Raw genomic sequence first — 8,324 nt, forward strand, 5'->3', positions numbered from 1 at the left:
TGTTGGAGTGGAAGGACGTCCTTCACTGTCCACAGAGGGGAGGCGTCAGGGTGTCCACAGGGTGCTGGAAACACAAAAGGGCTTTGTACCTTATGCAGTGCTCACTACAATGATGAATGGCTTAGAGTGGGCCTAGACATTACCCTGGTGGCTCAGCGGTAAAGAATCTGCCTGCCGATCCAGGAAACCTAGCTTCAATCCCTGGGTGGGGAAGAGCCCCTGGAGAATGAAATGGCAACCCACTCCAGTATTCTTGCCTAAAGAAGCCCATGGACAGAGGAGCCTGGCAGGCTACAGTCCATGGGGTCACAAAGTGCTGAACACAACTAGGCGACTAAACAACAAAATATCACCCATACTCCACAGAAGAGGAGACAAGCCCAGAAGGGGCACAGGGGCAGCTGAGGGGACGAGGCACAGAGCAGAGCTAAGGCTGTGGGCTCCCAACTGCCCCCTTGCCCATGCACTGCTACGTGAGGTGGCAAGGATGGGCAGCTGGGGTGGGGGTGGCTTTCAGGTGAGCTGTTCTTGAATGCTGGTTTTATCCCCTTGTGTCCCTGCTTGCTAAGGTCTCTAGAGCTACTGGCCTGGCCAACAGGGTCCTATCCCCTTCCCCCTTGCCTCAGCCCAAATCAGGGTCTGGCTCTTGCCCGAAAAGGGGCTACCAGCTACCTCTGACCCCTGAGAGTTTTCTGCTTCAATTTTTTTTTGTTTTTAGCCACATTATATGGCACATGGTATCTTAGTTCCCAACCAGGGATCGAACACAGCCCTTGCATTGGAAGCATGAATCTTAACCAGTGGACCTCCAGGGAAGTCCCAGTCAGCTTCAATCTCATTCTCACATTTCCCTATCAAGGGAGTGAGTGATGCCTGCTTAGAACAGGATCAGTGGAGGGCATGTCATCAGGCCCCTCTGACTTGGGTCAGAGAGCCAGCCTAACAGATGCTAAATATCCTGTGGTGACTGCAGTCACCCCTGGGCGGTTGTGGGCTGGTGAAAGGGACACGCCTACTGGCACTGGTCAGGGAGGAAGAGGGGAACTGACTGGTGGGCACACAGGAACCCACACGACATACACACAGTAACTGATAGTAAGCCTTTACCAACCCAGTCCTTTGCCAGCACACATGCTCTCTGGGCACCAACTGGGCTGGACTCCATCTGGGCCCTGAGGACACAGCAGGGAATAAGATGGACACACTCCCCATCCTCGTGGGCTTCATGGGCTGGTGGGCAAGAGACAACAGACAAGGGCACAAGCGGACACTCAGGCCGAGCTCTGAGAGTGAAGTGAAAGCAGAGCAGGGGGCAGGGAAGAGAGTGCTCTGGGGGCGGGGGGACACCGCTGCAGATGAGGGGGTCGAGGAGGGTTCTGGAGCCAGGTGGCCCTGAGCCTGGACACTGTACAGAAAGGACATCCCAGGTGGAAGGAGCTCCAGGGCAGTAGCCCTGAGGCAGGAACAAACGTGGCGAGACCAGAAGATGGCTGGCTTTCCTGGAGGGCTGAGGAGACAGAGGGCAGGTGGAGAGGGCACAGGGGGACCCACGGATGGTGTTCTGGTGGTGGAGCGCCCCTTCAGAGTTCAGCAGGGAAATGCTACGATCCGATGCTCATTTCTAAGCAGTGAACCTGTCAGCTGGGTGGGGATGACCCCATGAGGGCCTGGGGGCCAGAGGCCAGAAAGGAGGTTGAGAGGTGTGGGATATGGCTGAGTGGGGTGTGATGGAGACCAGGGGAGGGGAGGTGATCCTGGGCGGGAGTTCATGCCCATTAAGTTCTCCCTGCAGCCCTGCACACCAATAGAGGCTGTCCCCATTACAGGAAAAGAGGTATGGCTCAGAGAGAGGTTGTGGCTTTCTCAGGGTCACACAGCTTGTGAGGGACAGAGGCAGGGTTCAAACCCTGAATCAAGACCTTGTTTGTGTACCTGCGGCTCTGCGCTGCGTCCCAGGGGCTGGCATGCCAAAGCCTTGGCACTCACAAGGTGCTGGGGACAGGCACAAGGGCGGGGCGATTCAGGAGGGCATTATGGAGGAGGGGGGCTGGGGATTGCACCCTGGAGGATTCCGTCAGACCAGGGGAGGTGGGCTCACAGACTGATCTTATCTGGTGTCCCTCCTTGGACTTACAATACTCTGATGGAACAACTCTGGGACAGAGATGCCATAGGCCACTCAGGTTTCTCTTGTCAATCAATGAGAAGTCTTCCTGGGAGACTTCGCCCACGATCACCGAGTGTCATTAACACCCTTGCAATCATTATCAGGCCCCCTGCCCCTGGGTTCAGCTTCTAACCTGCAAACTGAGCAAATCTTGCTGGATGATCAAGGCTGAACATGGATCTAAATAGGGCTGGGGACATGGGCCAGGCTGGTTCCACTCTCAGATGGGAAACTCGCACCCCTCACAGATGTACGGTGAAGCAGAGGGGCCGAGAGCCTCAGGTAAGTCCTGATCAAGGAGGCCGGAGGGTTGTGAAACCTCACAAAGGCCCTCTTCCTTGAAATGTGGAACCTGCGCAGGCCTGGGCGGCTCTTTCACACCAACCTGTCAGACCAGTTTTAATATAAAGCAAGTGGGAGCTTTGCCAGAAGTTCAACAGTCTCTCCTGGGGAAGGTGTCCTTCCCCAACCCCGACTGCAGGGTTGGGGGGGGGCCCTCCCAAGCTGAGGCAGGCTGGGGCTCTCACATATGAGACCTGAGACGGAGGAGGGTCCCCAGAGGTTTACTCCTGTCTCCTGTGTCCCCTACACCCTGGTTTTACCCAAACCTCCCCTGCAGTCTGGATTACGTGCTGTACACTTGATCTGGGGGGCATGTCCCTCAACCTCACTGAACCTCAGAAGATTCCTCAGCTTTGAAGTGGGAAGAGGGATAGCACATCTCTCAGAGGGAACATAGGGTTACCCAGGAGGATTTATGAGGCAATACTGAGGAGAGGCTGAGAGGGTTCACCGTGGCAGCTGTTGCAGCTGTCACTGTAACTATTCCTTGTCCCTTATTTTAATCCCATTTGAGAGGTGGGCTGGGCAGGTGCTGCTTTCCCCTGCAGTCCCCAGGGGAGCTGCAGGAGAGCTGGCTGGAACCCCCTGGAAATATAAGCAGCCCCTTACTGCCCCCCACCCCCAGCTTTGGTGCCGCGCTGCCAGCCCAGGCCTCCACCTTCAGGCGTCACCTGCCAACCAAGGCCTTGGGTTCCCATCATGGTGAACAGACCCATGGTGTCTGCATGGCTTGGGGTAGAGGCCAGACCAGCCCAACTTTCTAGCAACTTCAGTAGAAACTAGGCCATCTGCTACCCGTGGCCTCACCTGGGGGAGGCAGGGTGTGTGGGTTTCCCTTAGGCCTGTTACTCACTCAGCCCTCAGCGGTATGTGCCCTCAAAGGTGAGTCACAGGTCAGGGAGGTGAGCTGCGTCGGTCCCCTTTCAAAGCCGTAAGCCAGATATCCAGAGAGGCAGGGTGACTTGTCCACGGTCACCAGAGAAGTGGCCACACAGGATTGGAACCCAGGGCTTTGAATCCCAGGCCAGGGCTTGACCCCTCACCCTAGAACTCTTGAACAGGAGTTCTGTCCTTGTCAGGACTCCTGTCCAGACCTGGACTCATCCTGGACAAACTGTCCAGACTGTCCCCTAGACACACCTCCGCAACTCCCGCATGCACCCCCCGACCTGCTGGTCATGTCCCTCTACCCTGGCCCTGGTCCTTCTCAGGCTGTTCTCCTGTGGCTCCCCACGGCTGCCTTGCCCGCATCCGGCCTCACCATGGGTCACTGACCTGATGGCCTCCTTACTGGCCCCCTCAGCCCTGCCACCACCTCCAGAGTGAGGGGCTTGCAAGCCCGATAGTGGCCCGCCTTCCTCACTTAGTGATATTCACAGGCTCCCTTAGATCTTGCCTGTGCCTAACCCCAGACTCCAAGATGTAGCTTCCCAAGCCACCAGCCCATTCCATTCTACTTCTCTCCAAACAGCCCTCCCCATGATATCATTCATCCCGGAATGTCCCTCTTCCTCATTCTGCCAGGGAAAACTCTTATTCACCCTTCCAAGTCCAACTCAAATACTCCTTTTCTGAGAAGTCTTCCTCAGCTTCTCTAGCACTGATTCATGCCTGTGTTGGGTACCCACCACATCCTAGGGAATCCCCCTGGGGGCTGAGTTTTCCCAGGTCTCTCCAGCCTGGGGAGAAGAAAACATAATTTCCACAACTAATTCAAAACAACCATTCTTTGGCTAAATTTCTCTCTCTCTCTCTCACACACACACACACCACGCTTCCCATGAAAGTCTCCTGGGGTTGTCTTTGAAGAGGCAAATTAGCCAAGTGGAAAGAACTCAGGCAGAGTTCAAATTTTGGCCCCTCCAAAATCACCCTAAGGATCTCAGGCAAGTGGTTTATCTCTTGGAGCCTCAGTTTCCCCATCTGTCTGACAGAGATGTAGAAGAACCCTGCCACAGGGTGGTTGGAGCGGGGCTATGCCTGGCTGTGGGGGGATACGGGATGAGTGGTAGCTGATGCTCATCTATGAGCAGGAGGGGACGTGAGAGGCCCAAAGCTGGAGGAGCCTTTTGGTATGGCCAAAGCTTTCTGCTCAATGGAAGGACAGCTGCTTCCATGACTCAAGCCTGGTTGAAGCTGGCAGGGCCCAGAGTGCAAGAAGTGGCCTCTGAGGACTGAGGGACTTGGGATGGCCACAACTCCTCCAGGCAGTCCTCTAGGACTGTTTCACTGCACAGTCCTCATTAGGGCGACCCACACTCTGACGGTGTGGCTGGAAGGGGAGTACCACCCAGCAAATGCTCCCCAGGCAGACTCCCCACACCCAGCACCCATGAGCCAGCCTGGGATTTCCTGTCCCCAGAGCCGGGCACCTCCTCCAGCAGAGGTGAAGATTTCACTCAGTTTGGGTTGGGGCAGAGCTTTGTTTGAAAAGTGTTTCTTCTCTGTCCGCCTTCCCCCAAGAAGCACTTCTCCCCTTCCCACTCCCACCAGCCCTACTTCTGAGCAACATCAGTGTGTGTGTGTGTGTGTGTGTGTGTGTGTGTTGACCTTTCCACTTGGCCAACATTCCTTTATTTTTCTCAGCTCCTTCGGGTAGATGGCCATGGTAGGAGGAGCTGTAGGACAGCAGGTTCCTTTTCTCCAAAGTTCCAGAGACATGGAGCCCAAGGAGACACTAGAAAACGAAGGCTTATCCAGAAGGAGATGGGTTCCCAGGGCAGGCAGAGGAGTGTGGGGAAGAGACAAGAAGAGCTCTAACCCCAGTGTGAGTGCCTGCCAGGGCATGCCTCCGGGCATCCTTGCCGGATGAGCACTGTCAGCCCAGCATCTAGTGGGCAGGCTGAGCCTAGGTAGGCAAAGCTGGGTGACCCTGAGCACAGTGCTTTCTCTCTCTGAGCCAAACATGCCTCAAAGTAGACCAAAGTCCTGGGTTTGCCGTCTATGTGATCAGCACTCACTGTCTCTACCCCAGAGGTGCCCAGATTGGGTCTCTGTAGCCCTTTTACTCTTCAGAGCCAGCAGGTGCCAATGGGAGGGGGTGTGGGCTTTAGGGCAGCAGCACCTGCTCTCGGCACCTTGACAGTCACCCCCTTTCTCCTCTTGGGGTCAGTGAATGCACTGGGGCAAGCTAGGCTCCAGAAGGATCCCTGGGTGTCCTCACAGAGGGCAGAGAAGGCGGGGCATGGGTACCCCCCACCCCCACCCTGGGTGAGGTGTTTTTGCTAGAATTGCAGCAGCTGCGGCTAGAGGCCTCTTCCCAGGAAGAAAGAGCAGAGCGCCTCTTCCAAGAACTCGGAGGAGGCCTGCAGGCAGGGGAGGGGGAGCGGGGGAGTTAATTTTAAACCAAACAGCCTTCAACGCTTCTCAGGAACTGGTTGCTCAACGTGATCTGGCAGGTCCCAGGCGGGTGGGCAGGCCTGTCGCCAGCTCAGAGGTGGCGGGGGTGGAGGACACGCCTCAGAGGGGGAGGCCCAGTGACCTTGAGGGAAGGTGGATCCTGTCCTGGCCCACGAATCGGGGGCTGTCACCCCCAACCCCCACCCACCTTGCTGAGGGTGCGGGATGGGGTGACTTCCTCCATCATAATCCAGCAAGGTAAAATTATAACATGATTAATAACACAGGTGTCCTGTCCTTCCCCCTGGCCCATCCCCCCTTCACTGCTCAGAACCTGACACTCCTGTGCCCTGGCCCGTACCTCTCGAGGTTATCTGATTGAAGGCCTGCTCTGAGGCCAGAGGAAGGCTTGTGCCTTGTGCTTATGAGATGGAACCCTGGGATGGGGGTGGGGGTGGGGGCGGGGACTGAGGGTGGAGTGTAGCAACCACAGCCGAAGTTCAAGGCCCCATGGGTGAGCCTCTTGTGTGTGCAGGGAGGCTGTGAGCTGAACTCCCTGGGCTTAGCCCGCCCCCACAGCTGACTGGAGTCAAAGTGCCTTCACACACATTGACCTCCTTCCCCCGATGCTAGGGTGGCCACCCTCTCTGGGCTGACAGCCGAGGCCCACCTCCCAGTGTCTGGATCCTACAGAGGCCCCACCCAGGGCACCCCTCTTTCATTCCCTCCGCCAGCTGCCCATTGAGACCCCAGTAGCCTGGGTGGGGCGAGGCCTATGTTCTAGGAAAGGATCCTGAGCAAGTGCTGCCAGGAGCCGCAGTTCTTGGAATCGGCACTGAAGAGCGATGGGACGATTCCAGGAACCCGCTGGCCACTCCAGGGAGAGAGGCTTAGAGGAGGGGCAGTGACCCAGGTGAGGGGGAGGAGGCACCGCGGCCACAGCTGGGAATCCACGCCTCCAGGAAACCCTCCCTGACTGCAGGTGCCTCCGTAGACTCCTCTGTCTCAGCACTGAGTCTGCCAGGGCAGGCCCAGGTCTGGTACAACATCTTACGGTACCCAGCACCCAGCCTAGGACAGGCACAGAGTGGGCAGTGGGAAGCAATATGGGGGAAGGGTGTGTGTGCCTGGGAGGAGGGGCGGCGTGCAGGGGAGGGGCGCAGGTCAAAGGAGGACGTTGGGCGATGCTCGGTGGCAGTACTGGCCAGGCTGGTGAGCAGCCAGGTCGTGATGGGCTGAGGGGGAGGAGGGAGAGCAAGATGGGACCCCAGCGCGCGCCCTGAGCACTGAGTCCCTCACTGATGAGCAGGCAACCTCCGGCCAGGGCTCCTGTCTCCCCTTCAGGCCAGTCTGTTCCCCCAGCATCTGTCCCCTTGCTGGGGTTCAGGCCTCAGCTGCAGCATCTGCCACCTGGTGTGGTCCTAGCGCCCGTGCCCAGCAGTGCAGTCCTGAGCACACATCTGGCCCACTGGAGCCTCGGCGTCCTTACTTAAGAAAATGAAGAGGACAAGTTGCAGGGCCCTCAGGAAGCCATGGAGGCTGTGACCCCGTTCTGGGACTGGGCTGGGACCTAATCACACTCTGAGGAGTGGCCATGAGTGTTCCTATCACGGGTCCCAGGGGCCTGGGAAGGGGTGCTGGGGGGCATGTCTAGACAGGCACAGAAAGGAAGTAAGGGCCTCCCTCTCCGGCTGGGTGACCTTGGGACAGTCTTTTAACCACTCAGGACCTGTTTGCCTTGAGAAGAATGGAGACCCCTCCCTGGTCAAGGCTGGACAGAGGTGTGGGCAGGGAGCTGCTCTCCCCTTGAGCCCTCCAGTCACTCTTGGCTCTCACTGAGCACTGAGCACCTGCTAGCCACCTCCCCCAACATGTCATTGCAGCCTATCAGGCTCCTCTGTTCAGGGGGATTCTTCAGGCAAGAATACTTAGAGTGGGTTGCCATGCCCTCCTCCAGTACAGAATCATGGTGAGGAGTATATATGTTTGGTGATTTTTCTCCTTGGGGCTTCTTGCCTAGTCCCAGCCCACCCCTCGGGTTAACCCTTGACCATGGGCCCAAGGACAGGAGCCCCAGAAATACTATTTATTTTGTGGCCACATCATGCCGCCTGCAGGATCTTAGTTCCCCAACCAGAGATTAAGCCTGCGCCCCCTGTACCGGGAGCACAGAATCTTAACCACTGGACGGCCAGTGAAGTCCCCAAGTTTTTGAAATTTTCATTAGTTATTACTTATTTTTTAGAAAGAAACCTTTCCAATTCACCTTCAAACCCTCTGTGAACTCTAAGGCTGGTTTGCAGCCTCCCTGCATTTCACTGGAGCTTGAATGGTGTCATCACGAGTGGGTTGGGTTTGTCTTACTTTGTGCCAGTGCTGACTGTCAAATCCCCAGTGATGGTGATGCCCATGTGTTCATTAGTCCATTGTCTGTGAATGGATTATGTGTGTGTTTGTGACATATTCTACATAATAG

This window comes from Bos grunniens, chromosome 22 (assembly GCF_055505025.1).
Source record: "Bos grunniens cultivar Pamir isolate PY7600 chromosome 22, Bosgru_T2T1.0, whole genome shotgun sequence".
Taxonomy (NCBI): Eukaryota; Metazoa; Chordata; class Mammalia; order Artiodactyla; family Bovidae; genus Bos; species Bos grunniens.